The 13,763-nt window shown below is 33.7% G+C and overlaps 1 long non-coding RNA gene across 4 annotated transcripts in view; it reads left to right on the forward strand.

The window, feature by feature from the left end:
* Positions 1-13,763, forward strand: part of LOC125695259 (uncharacterized) — a 93,928-nt gene that overhangs the window by 4,179 nt on the left and 75,986 nt on the right. For all 4 annotated transcript variants that reach the window (XR_007377910.1, XR_007377911.1, XR_007377908.1 and 1 more), the window contains exon 3: positions 542-634. This is a non-coding gene — a long non-coding RNA (uncharacterized LOC125695259). The remainder of the gene's footprint in view (positions 1-541; positions 635-13,763) is intronic.

Below are 13,763 nucleotides of genomic sequence, written 5' to 3' on the forward strand. Positions count from 1 at the left end.
TATGATTATCCTGCATATGTTCTTCTTAGAATTTACATTTAAAAGCCTAATTACGCAAAATGCTAAGCACTGTCGATGGAATTGAAATTAATGGAAGTTTTACTTTGAACATGCAAGGTACTGAGCACAGTGTTCAGAAAAGTGAGGTCCTAAGTGTATTATGCTGCAGAAACCAAATCAGTGAACAGTTTTGGCCTAGATCTTTCAAATTAATTTCATACATACACATAGATATATACATATGTATATACACACCTACACAAATTTATACAAAAATACATGACAGATGAAAAGGAGTATTGAAAATGTATTAATATATATAATCATGCTAGTGTTTATGCAATACACTACTATGGTGATGAGCTTCATTATAAAGTATATATGAAATTAGTAAGACTATTCTTAGTATGCATGGCATGGATAAATTAAATAATAAAAGGAGCCAAATTTTGAGTTTGAAGGTTAGGAAGAAATACTACAGAGGTGTATTGCCTGTGTTTTTTCTGGTAATAAGGCTATAAAGCACTATCTTGTATTATAGGTAAACAGAAGAATTGAACAATCAATTCCTCAAAATGAGCAGAAAAACTTCCAAGTGTTTCAGCTTGACTTTGTGACAGTAATTCTGCAGTGTGTGAGTATATTAAAAAAAAAAAAAAAATAACCCAACTAAATTACAATTATTCCGATGTCATAAAAATACACTTTGTGATATTGTATTCCATTTTCAGTATTTATTTTTTAGTTTGCTAATTGGCAATTAATTGCAAAAGTTCAATCACTTTGAAGCATTTTTCCCAAGCATTACTTTGAGACAACAAGACTTTACTAAGTTTTTTTTTAATAAACTTAGTAGAAAACATAGTATGTCAGAGTATGTCTAAGTAGTCTATTTCTTTTTTTCTTACAGTCAAAAGAATTTCAGGTAGAAAGATAAATGCTACAGAAGCCTAAAACTAACCCCAGTATTTCAATTCATGTCTTTCAAGCAAATTTCTGCAAGCTAAAAAAATTCTGCCTGAGCAGGAATTATGAAAGAGAAAACAGATTGATGTTAACTCCCTGACCCATTGATTCAACCAGTACCTATTAGCTGACTACAGGGACTTATATTTGTAGAATTTTGTGGTGTTATGGTAATTTGGTTCTTTTTTGTGTCCACCTTCTTTTACTCCCACATAGAGAAAAATGAAAAAAAAACAAAGGAAGGCTGGCTTGTATAGCTTTCTATGATTCATCACATGTAATATTTTACTTCAATGGGAGCTGCATATGATTAGCTAGCCCAAAAAGAGATTATTATGTGTAGTCTAGAACACTAAGCATATGACAGTTTTTCTGGAACTTTGGTTTGGTTTAGATCAGATAAGCTTTGGGAGGGAAATAAAAGTATATTAAGGGCTTTTTCCACTTGTAGTGAAATCTGTATTGTCACCATGTACTTAAGGGCTTGAGTTGAATAGCTGAGATTTCATTTGCTGTTTTTCTTCCAAAATACCTGATGTCTTATTGCCCAAGGATTCTAACCTACCATTGCAAGTATTTTTCACTGCTAAAGGACTGTAGTCTTGAATAATTGTCACAGAATTATAGAAGTGTAGAATGCAACTAAACTCATGAGATCATGCAGGCAGCCAGATCAGATATTTGATAGGATCAAATACAACTGCACTATCTCATACAGAAACATTTCTACTTTGTTATTATAGATTTCCATAAAAACGTTTTCATCATCTCTATTGGCAACATGTTCTTGTATTTTACTTCACTTGAAGTTTGAAAGCTTGTTTCTAATGTTTATTCCTAGACTCACATATTGCAAATTAAAGCGCTTTCTGTTCTATGCTTTGAGGAAAGGGAAGAATGATAAACCACTAGCTCTTTTTTTTCACCTTTTTTCAAGGTTACTGTACTGCTGACCCATGTCTCCAGTTTTTGTTTTGTATTGCATGCAAGCTCATTCCTTTCAATCCTTTTTTTGCATGTCATTTTTTTCTGAAAAGGGTTGTCATTTTTTCCCTCTGTTTGGAATGTTCTTAAAATCCAGTGCAAAAACTACTCCAGCCGAGGCATTTCATTTTGCTGTCTAGATGAAAATTCTAATTTTTTTAAAGAAAATTTCTTCATACAATTTCTCAACTTACTGGGGAAAAAAAAATCACATTGCAAGCTTTTATTCTGCTTTAACACAGTTTTCAGTTTGTCATGCTGGCTCATGGAAGTAGCACTATTAAGAAGTAAAACATATATAATGCAGTAGATATCCAGGCCTGTCTCATAATAGGGGATTCAGGGTGCAAATCATAAGAAAATAATAATCTGGAATAGTATTAGGTGACCACTGTAAAATTTCAAATATTTTTCCATGAAAGTTTATAATAGTATTACAATTTTGTGTGTCTTCTATTTCTTTTGATATCCACTCACTCTTTCTAACACATGGAAAGCATACTTGACATTTATAATAATGGAATGATTAGGCATGTTACTGACATCAAGGTTTAAGGAACAGGGTGACATAGGGAATTTATGTTCCACTTTAATCCATTTATTAGCCTCCCCTGGTACCTGTTTTTAAATCTAACTTGAGCCATACCAATCTTGGGGAAAGAAAAATCTGCCTAATCCAATGGCCAGTAAAACATGTAGATGTAAGAAATTGTCAAAGCTTCCCCCAAACCCCTTTTTAGTAATAAAAATATTAATGACTTGTATGATGACATTCTCACTGGAATCATATGGTTACTTTTTTAGAACTAGTGTTTTTCAGTTCAGGAAGATAGTATAGATGGATTGTTTAAGGCAGTAATAAATGAAATATAAGCGTGTAATTCCATACAGCACTAGTTATTAATGATTTCTTTACACATCATATCATTTTTTATTTCAGTTCTAAAAAGAAAAAAATCTTTTTAGGTTAACAGTGCTTTTTTTGTTGTTGTTGGGGGAAAAAGGTTTGAGTGTACATGCATCCAGCAAATGTCTACAGTAATACTAACATCAGTTGTTTAAAAAATATCCAGATTGCCAAAATACAGTTCTAAGGTAGGTCTCCTATTCTTTTGTAATAAAACATTTGCCCTTTTAGTCAAACTAAGTGAAATTGCCACTTGGTTAGTAATAAGAGATATGTAAGACCAGATTCTGTTTTTACTTACATTAGTGTGAGTCTAGAATCACTTAGAGTCCAAGCAATGTAAAGATACTCAATTTATGCTGATATTGTTGCTTATCTTTGTAGTGTAAGCTGTGGTAACAGTATTAATACCATTACTTGATATTAGGAGTTCATATTCAGACAAATATCTGGAGAAATTCAAGTCAGATGTTGATGCAGGGAACTGTATTTTGTGTGTTCGTTCAGAATAATTTGCTACCTATTGAGGTGCCAATCTCAGGGTTTAAAGATGAAAAGTACATTTCCATTAGTCAAATATTTATGAAAAGAACGCAACATATTTAAACCTTGTTGACCTTTACACAGTTATGACATATACATCATCACAGTTATCCTTACTATTCATTTTGTCTGAAAAGAGTAAAGCTAGAGGTTAAGTAGTCCCTAAGGGTAAGTTAAAATGTAGATTACTGCCGTGTTGCATGGCTTTAGTATACCTTGTGTCTTTTGTGGCAGGTTGATGAGACCGCTCAAAGTGATAAAATAGGTTGCTAGATGATAAGATTTAAGAAAAAAGCCTAGAAAATGAGTTTATTGTTATTTAGTATTGTAAAGATCATATTTGATAATACATTTGTGCTAGATGTGCAAATATGTATCTTTCGGCTGATGTGTTCAAAATGGGTTTAAATTAAAAATGAGTTAATACATTTTTCTTTGATCTGAGGCTAGAAGGAAGTCACTATGGTCATTCAACAAGATCTCCTGCATTACATATGTTGTAACTCTTTAATTACAATTCAGCACCAGTGACTGAATAGATAACATTTTTAAATCAAAAGAGTAACCAAAACGATCTTTAACTCTTGACTTAAAATCATACTGAAGTACAATAGTCCTGTTCTGTCTGGTTAATTACTTTCACTGATGATTGAAAGTAGCCTGATTTATTTATTACTTGCTTTTGTTACACCTCAACTTCCTGATTTTGGTAGTTTGGTAGGTTTATCAACTTACAGTCAGTAATGCTTCTCAAGTCACCATTTAAACACTTCTTTGATTAGTAAAGTAGATCTTTAATTATCTTCATCCAAATACTAAATGTGTTGCTGATGTTCTTCAAAGGCCTTTTTAAACTATTTTCTCTTGTAGCTAACAGTAAAAATTTCCATGCACGTGTTCCAAAGAGCAGAGTGACTCTTGTAGAGTAGAAAATTGTACAAGCTGGAAATACATATTGAATAATATATATATTTGTGAAAGATTTCTGCACTGTACTTGTTTACAGCACCTATTCATATCTGAAGTGTACATCTATACAAAAGCATGTAAATGGATGTTGATCAGTGCAAAATAGCTCAGGTCTAGAAGCCAGACAGTTGTATTAATGTGATAGTTTGTTAATCAAAGTCTTCTGCTTTGCCAGACTCATCCACTGTGGCAGGCTTGCATGTGTAGCTTTTTTGGACCACCTCAGAACGTGGAGTAGAAGTGTAATTTTTGCACCCATCTGTGTAGACATGTACAAATCAATCACTGAGTGAGAAGGGAGGTTGCATTACTTTGATCAAAAATTATCACAGAACAATATATCAAAGCTTTTGGCTGAAATTTGGTGTTGTAAACTGACTGAAAAAGTAAATAGGTTAAGAATTTGATTATGCAATTCTCTCAGGAGCAAAATTTCCACTGTTGATAATAGTAAATATTTGTAGCAAATAATAAAATTCTTGGAATGATTATTTGTAAAACTTCATGATACATATTTTAAAGGTGGAAGTACAACATTTTTTTTTAGTTATTTCAGGTTACTCATCTGAGGAACTGGAGAATTATTCCTTCTAGAAACAATTCTGATTTTTTTTTTGAAGTATTCGTCTTATTTATTTACAAATATGTATGATTTCTTTTACATGCCTCAGGGCGTGTACTTTTTTTGTGAGTACATTTGGAGAGTTAACCCTTCCCTGAGTCCTGACATTAACCTCCACATCCAAACTTAGGCTAGTTCAATGTTTTCTGGGAAAATATTATTCAAAATTGACTTTTTTTCTAGAATTTCTACACATAATGGAGAAATTATACAGATTACTCCAGAATATTTTTTTCAGAACTGAGCATAATTAAGGTGTGGAGAAACAGTAGCAGGCTGGAAAAAAAAAAAAAAAAAAAAAAAACCACCACATTTTAACAAAAGGGAATCAAAAATTTTTGCATGATTTTTCTTGAGTGTTTTATCTCATTCCAGTTACTTTCTTGAAAGTGAAATGCTGCAAAGAAGTTTTAAATATTAACTGTAATCATCCTGTTTACTGAGTGTGAGACAGAAAAAAAAAAAAAAGGAAGCTGCTTCAAATCAATCCCTACAAATCTAAGTTATTTATAGAATCACTAATGATTCCTAGGAACCTTTGGAGAAGGTAATACTGTAGCATATGCACATTAAATTGCACATGTTAGTTTTGTTGGTTATACGCTCATGGTTGGCACTACCACTTATCTGTCCCTGTTATTACACATAATGATCTTTACTGATAAACTTATCCTCAGTCAATAATTTCACAGATTAGGAAAGTAAGACAGAATATAGTTGCTTGAATGAGAGTGCTGTTAGCTGTAAATTTTTTTAAAACAGTGGTGTATTTGTCTTCTAAACAGCAGGAGTCTTTTGTAAATCCTTTAGCAACTTTTTCTAATCTTTTACAAACTGTAAAATCTTAGCGGAAAGGCAAGCAGAAAAGAAATGTACAAATAAGACATCTGTTATTGTTATATCAGGGATGATATATAACCTGCTCTGAAGTAATAACATTTTAACAAGGACTAGAGTCTTATCCAAAACGAGATCTCAACCACTTCATGTCTTCATTTACTGCATACATAAGAATGAAGTTTATAACTGGCAAATCTTATCATTAATGCTTGCAGGAATTCACAGGCATATAGTACAGTATAGTTTAGATCAGTCAGTTTGTAGCCAAGACACATCTTAACAGGTAGGGGTATCCGTAAACTGTCTTCAAAGTAGTGTGTTTGTACACTGCTTATAAAACTATATTCACCATTATGAAGTACAGTAATGCTATGTGTGGTAAATTCAGCACTGGGAAGCTTGCCTACCAGTAACGTATTATTTTCTAGCCCAATGAGATCAAGCAGCATATTATGCTCTGTTTAATAAAAATTACAGATATGGAGTGTTATTCAAGGAGAATTTTATTGGGGTGTAAATGCAGGTATCTCTTAGATATGTTTTGTTATTTTGTTGATTTAAAAGCAATTTCTTAACTGCATTTTAGTGCCAAGTGAGATCTGACAGGTTAAACTCTCAAAATTTTTGAAGTTGACACAAAGTTACAAAACTATTAAATGTTGAGACAACTTCAGGACAGCAAGGAAGTTTGCTGGCTGTACTGGGGAAGGATTAATGAGGAGAAAACAACAACAACAAAAAAATACACTTTTCAGCCATGTGTTAGAAGAAACAAGAATAAGCACTGAAAGGAATTTGTTTCTTTCTTGAAAGCCTTTTGGTTTAATCAACACTGAAATGGCTAATAGTGCATTTTAGTGCATTTCAGTACTTATTCAGTGTGTAACAGCTAGTTAGCTCTTCATATTTGTGACTACATTGTGAAACTGATGTGAACTGAAAAAGTGAGACCTATGTGCCATTGTTCTGTATGATGAAGTGTGGAAGCTATGACTTTATTCAAATTATGTAGTTCATGGGAATTAGTCCAGAGAGCCGGTGATCCAAAAGCTACATGGTAGAGCTTCTTAACTTAATATTAAATATTAAAAGTTAAAGCTTAAAAGTTACCTGGCTTTTAATTTGCATTGTGTTATTTCTTCCTTTCTTGAAGAAGACAAAATGTATTGCTCCTTACTTTACTTACAGGCAACTCAGAAGCATATTTTCTTTGCTTTTCTGTCTTTTGCTATGTGCTATGCATTAGTACATATTAATCAGTGCCAACATTTACCATGATGTGCTTTTGTTTTTCTGGAAATGTATTCCTGTTCAGAGGAACACCCTGTTGTCTAGGGTCAAGGTGTATATCTCCCAGATGCAAGTGTTAAAAAACATCATAACATCATGATGCTGTGAATCAGAATGTACCTGCTTTTGTCTGCTAAATATAGTTGCAGATGCTTCTTAACTTTTGGGAGAACTGTTAAAGGGATTCTACTGGAAGAGCACTTGGGTCTAGTATATGTTTGAATGTATTAGATTCAAATTACTATTAGAAAGAAATACCATTAGGACTTGTGTAACCATATGAGACAAACTTCCCAGATACAGAATGGAGTACAAATGTTGCTGTTAATGTCAGAATCCAGAAATGTGGATGTGATGGCTGACATTTTGTCCAGTGTATTGTCACTAAATTTATAAGATATGATATTGTTCTGAAGCTTAACTTATAAATGGCTTAAATGCACGACAAATTAAGATTAAAACCTATCTGAGGATTATCCTACATCTAACAGATATAGGAATAATATTCACAAAGGGGTGTTTCAGGGGGTTAACTTATATAATACGTTCATTAATGACACTGGCACAGAAAATATACACTAAAAAGTGGTAGCTCTTGTATGTACAAACATCTAAGCTTTTATTCAAAAATACCTTACTGCTGTGACCTTGAAGTGTGTAGTAATACAAAATGGTCTGAAGGTCTGTAAAAAGATGAAAATAAGAACTTTTGCTATAAATGATACCTTCTTGACTGTTAATATGGAGAGCTGGACGTTCTTGCAGATCTGATGTATTTCTAGTAAAGAAGGTAAATATTGAGTCCATTATACAAGAAGTTGGTATATCTGAATGTCTGGAGTATTGTGGTGTGTACCTGGTTACTTGCTTGTGGTAAATATGAGTAGGTACCTGGTGAGATGGATGCAGCTGTGCAAAGCAAGGTTGAGCTACAAGGAAAACTCAAGAGCTTAGCTTGCTTTGTCTACTAAAACTATGACTAGGAGATGGTACAGTAGTTACCTATGAAAACATCAATGGGCAATAAATTACAAGGTGGGAAATGGCTTGTTTAAAGCAAACTGCAGTTACAAAAAGAACGACTTGTCATAAACTGGGGCGTTATTAAATGTAAACTGAAAAATTATGTTTCTGCCCATAAAGTGAATGAGTTGTTGAAGCTGCCTTATGAATAGATACACTAGATGCAAATATTTTTAAAAGGTTTCCATATAAAGTTTCATAAAATTTTGTCCAGATTTATGTGATGTGGTCCATTTCTTTGTGTGTGGATGCCATGAGTACTTAATTCTGCCCTCAAGAGTCATTGGGGAAAAAAGGCAAAAGCAACCTTTTTTTTTTTTTTTCTTTTTCCTCAAGAGAAATGATCATTGTTTTTAATTATTCAGTTTCAAAGCTACAGGAATAACATATCCAAAAACAATTTTTAAAATATGGGAAAATGCTGCTTGAGTTTCAGAGCTATAAGTAGCATGAACCGTAAGTTTTATTACATCATAATTTGTCTTGTAATTGTCTCACATTTTTAATTTATTTTAAGCATACTTGTCTTTACAGAAACACAGGAGGAGGTTTGTAGATAGAAGTCATATCTTTCATATCTTTTATTACACCAATTGGCATATTTGGGAAAGTTAGGCTTGCAGGCACACAAGCTGCTCTTCCCTGTGTGGAATAGCAGCAAAATAAAAGTTTAAAGCAGTTGCTCAGCGATAGCAGGCATACATCAATTCGTACATCTTTGGTGTTTGAGGAAGGGACAGGATGATATGATATGGGGATTCTGAGAACAGGACAAAGACAGATACTTCATCTAGGGAAACAGGTCGCTTATAGTGCATGGAGCACAGCAGAGTGGAGAGTGTGGAAAGAAAGAAGAGAGACTGAAATGTGCTACTAAAACATTCTCCCTGGAACTGGAAGATATTGATAATCTTTTTGAGAGATCTTTTTTTAAAGTAATCATAGAGATGTGTTGTCAGAAGTTGTTTCTTGCTCAGATGTGGTTTTCAGTCAGTTTGTTTGGATCTTTGTCAGGATATTTTTAATGGTGAGTTTTCTGAGTTTAAGGGCTCTTTGAAGGCCAAGGAGGTTTTTGGAACACATCTTAAAAATGGCTTCTTCTTCAAGTAGGGCTTATAACCGGTCAGTTTTCTCTTGAAGACCTGAGTATAAGGTTATCTGACATAGCTTTCAAAAAAAAACAACATGGTCTTTTACAGAAGTGTGCTTGTTGACTGAAGTCTTCTTTGGGTGGTTTAAACAGGTATCATAAGATTCTTCAGAGTGAATAGGATGGTATCTGAAGATGCCTGGTTTGTGTGCATGTATGTTTCAGATGGCTGCAGGTTTGTGGAGTTGAATTTGTTAGTCTGTGATTTAGTATGCATTCTAGTTTATAAAATAGCATCTTTGATGTTGATCTTAATATCTAGGAAAATTTTTTAGCATAGGACTCTTTCAGGAACAGTTTGGCTAAAAAGTCATGATTATTGAATTTATAATTGCAGTAAGTGAGGAGATCCAATTCGTGGTGATGAGGATGCTATTCATACATCTTATGACAAATGGACCTGGTGGTGCCTGTCTAATGCTGAGTAGTTGTTCCTTTATTTACTTCTTTCTGAAAGCTGATGCTTCTGTTAAAGACACGAAGAAGGGTTTCTGTGCCCTAAATTTATCTAGTATGTCTGATAATGCCAGCCACACCAATCCTGCTTCTGTGCTAGACCAACTTAGTTACAACAAAGTACTGTATGAGAAATAAAACCTTTCTGCTGTTCAAGGCTTTTTTTTTTTTTTTTTTTGAGTTTGTCTGCACTCAAGCTGACCTTTTCTAGCTCTGTTTCTAATTCTCTTCATATACTCATTTTTAGTAGGGGATATATGTTGTAAGTAATGAAGGTCAAATTTCTGAGCCCTTGTATGTTAACCCAATGATTCCTAGACCCTTTAATCCTTTCCTACAAGAGCAGCTGTAGTAATAAGGGTCAAGGGGGTGTTAGGGATTGAGGTCATTAGCTTTTTGGTTGTATTTATTCATTTTGTTGGTGTTTTTCACTGATCAGTCTTAATGAATGTTATCCATTCAGTTGTATGGTGTTAAATGGCATTTGACCTTTCCTGCAATGTGAATATTTGATTCTTATGTTTATTCTCCTTTGACTATAAACTAACATTGTTTTTTAGATACGGAAAGAAATTCTTTCACTTTATCATGCTGTGAACTGTCTGTTGGGTTGAATACTTACCTTATCATTAATGTACATAAAGTCACATCCCACTGAAGGAATGGAAAAACTTCACTGAGTTCAATGAAAACTTATAGCACTCCCTTTGATATTAGTCATAATTTAATACAAAAGTGCTTGGATCCTTATGGCTTGCAACAAATAAACTGCTAGGTTTTATGTTACTGTTTAAAGCAGCAACTTAGTCGTCACTTCATCACACCATTGTATAACATGCAGGAAGACTAGAGAATTTGTCCATCAGTCCAGTATATGTGTGAAGCTAAACTGTTAGATTCATTTATACTCAAGTTTCCATCTACCTAAGGAAATCTAAGGACAATAAGCTTCAAAACATATCCTGAATATTGACTAATTTCTGCTTTTTTAAACTCAAACTGCATACTGTGCAGTAGACCCCCTAACTGACTATCATGCTTTTGGCACTCATTCTTCTCTTGTAGTTAAAATAATTTGGTTTATACTTTAATGTTTGAAGGGTTCTCAGTTGCTGCTGGTGAGAAGTGATTTCTGCACAGTGAAGAGGGAAGAGTTTATCTTGTTTGGTGTTGATTTTAGTGGTATGTAGGCTTGCTCGTTAGATATTATACTGAGATCAGCTAACTTGCTTCATTAAAAGTCCTTCAGGTGATAGTTATATTTGGTTACCACTGAGTTGATATGGATCTGAACCAGAAACGCAGAAGTGAGAGGCTTTCTATCCTAGTAACAATTTCCTGAACCTTCCATTCTCCTATATTAAGAGGGGTTTTTATAGAGTGGAAAAATGCCCCATCATAAAGCTGTAAGGTTAAAACTACAACCTCTCTCCCTTCCCCAACACTCCTTAAACTATGGATCTTGTTTGCTCTGGGAAGTGAACTGCGGGAGGAAGCCAGATGGCAGCTGTATTGAGCTGCCGCTTTGTTGTGCAGGATGGGTGCCCCTCCTCCCTCCTCCAAAGCAAATGTTGATTCACGATGAGGGGTTTATATATCAGAATGAAGGATTCATATGATTTTTTTTTTATTATAATGCCTGTTCTTTTAATAGTTTGCAAAAGAAATTGATCCTCTGCTCAAAAGAAGGAACATTTTGAGATGTGTATGTGGCAGAGTTGTATAATTTTAAGGTGAACTTTCTAAAATGGTACACATAGCCATGTTATTTTTACTGCTCTCAGTTAAACAGCCCAAAGTGCTGTATGAGCATAGCATGCTTCTTGTAAAGCGTAATCCAAATAGAACAAATGTTCTGTATTTTGTTTTATGGTAAAATAATTTTTTTGTAATGGACTAAAAAAATGGAACTTGTTTAAAAAATTTCTAGCCAGAGAGTGATTATTAAATTATAGCAGAGAAGATGCATGAATTGACCCAATATACTTCATAGAACCTGCACAAAGTCTTTGAGTGCTTCATGGAGCTTAAAAACATTAAAATTCTGGAAATTAACTTGGTTATCTGGGATTACCAGTGATGTGCTTGCATATATTGCAGAGAACCGTAAACTCTGCAGTCCTTGGAAGCTAATCCTCCAAGCTGAATTTTTTTTTTTGTAATTTGCATTTCTTCATAAAACAAAATTACATTAAATTTATACTTTTTAATTGTTGGCAGACTTGTTTGATTGCTGTTATATTTGTGATGCAGAATATTTAAAGAATTTTACATTTCCAAAAGTGCCAAATTGAATCTTCATGTAAGCCCATATATGTACAGTATAAGGTATGGAGTGTAATTAACTAGAACTTGGTTTCTTTTCCTGGTGATGAGGTCATCTTATAAATCCAAGAGAAATGAATAGTTATGACAAGAGGAGCTCACCATTCTGTTGGATACTGTTATCAACAGCATTTTGCCATAAACTGCTTTATAAACAGTGGAAATAGCATAGAAATTTAAGAATTAGGAAATGGTGTTATTAACAAGCTACATTTTTAACTGCCATGGGGTATTTATTTAGACTGCCTAGTGTGTTTCAGAATGTGCTTTTTAATGTAAATAGCTACAAACAAAAAATTCAGATCCTCAGATGAATGTCAGAAATGAGCCTTAACAAAATATTTTTAAGAATTTGTACCAAATAAAGCAATGTGGTTTTCCCTCTTTCTTCTTCTCTTCCATGCTGGCTGACTATCTCTCCTTTCTGATGACAGTTTGTATCTTTTATAATGCAGATATGAGAGAGAAGGAGGGAATAACTCTGTAGTACAGGTGGAAACATTTAAAAAACCTAACTTTTAAAATAACTGAATTTTTAAAACTGATACTACTCCCTCTTAATATACCACATTAAAAAGTATCGTATGGTGCCTGGCATCTTCAAGGCTAGTAATATAAGTAAATATCTGCAGCAATCAAGATCACTGAGAAGTGATGTGCATATGGTTTATATATAAATAAACACATATCTATGCATTTCATGTCTTTGTGTATATTACTATCTATAATAGACATATATGTTGAAATCTGTGTTTCACATCAAACCTCTACAGTATGCGTCATGAGGGAGACAAGACCCATGTGTTTTGCAGAAGCTTTTAAAGCTGTTTCATTTATTTTATTAGCCTTTAATGAATGTAATTAGAACCCAAGTAATTAAATGCAATTGTGCTCAGTATGTTCCTGTTGTAAATTGCCCTAAACAATGTGCATGGTGTGAACAAATTTGTGGGATTAATAGAGGATAGATAATGTTTTTGGATAGTATTTCACACTAAACGGCTGCAGAGAGAAACAAAGAAGCTGGCGCAGTGTCATTAATCTTAGTCAACTGGCAGTTCTGGTGTAATTTGCATGACTTAGACAGTGACACAAGATGGGGCTAGCTTGGGATGGGTGTTAGATCACTGGATACATAAGTATTTATTTCTCTTTAGTGCTCTGATTTATAAGTAGAAAGAAGTTTGTTTGAAGAACCTGATTCATTCTGTTTTTATCTTTGTTTTTATCTTAGATTAACAGAATTTCTGGCAGTATATTTTGTTTGTGCCTTTGTTTTTATAGTTAGCATATTGGTCTATGGATATTAAAAAACATCTGTGCATCCTTGTCATCATAGAAGAAAGGCAGATGTGCTATGATTGGATAGTGGGTTGCTAGTGGAATAGGTTTTTTCTTTCTTCAGTTTGTCTTGTTTCCTGGCTTAACATTAGGACAGAATGAGATTTGTTTCTAAACAAAGCTGTAGCGCTTATAGTTACAAGGGCTGCTCCAAAAATAATGCCTCCTATTTAATAAGTTGGTCTGCAATGTTAGAGGCAGATACTGATGGTATGACAGTAGAGGTTGAATTATTTCAACAGCATTCCATTAAATTTTGTTGTCATGCAACAGACGGTAGCAGAGGAGAGGGGCAGTCTGACAAAATGGTGTCTGGCATGGAAGAGCTTGTGATACAAAGGTGTGGA

The sequence above is a fragment of the Lagopus muta genome, chromosome 6 (assembly GCF_023343835.1).
Source record: "Lagopus muta isolate bLagMut1 chromosome 6, bLagMut1 primary, whole genome shotgun sequence".
Taxonomy (NCBI): domain Eukaryota; kingdom Metazoa; phylum Chordata; class Aves; order Galliformes; family Phasianidae; genus Lagopus; species Lagopus muta.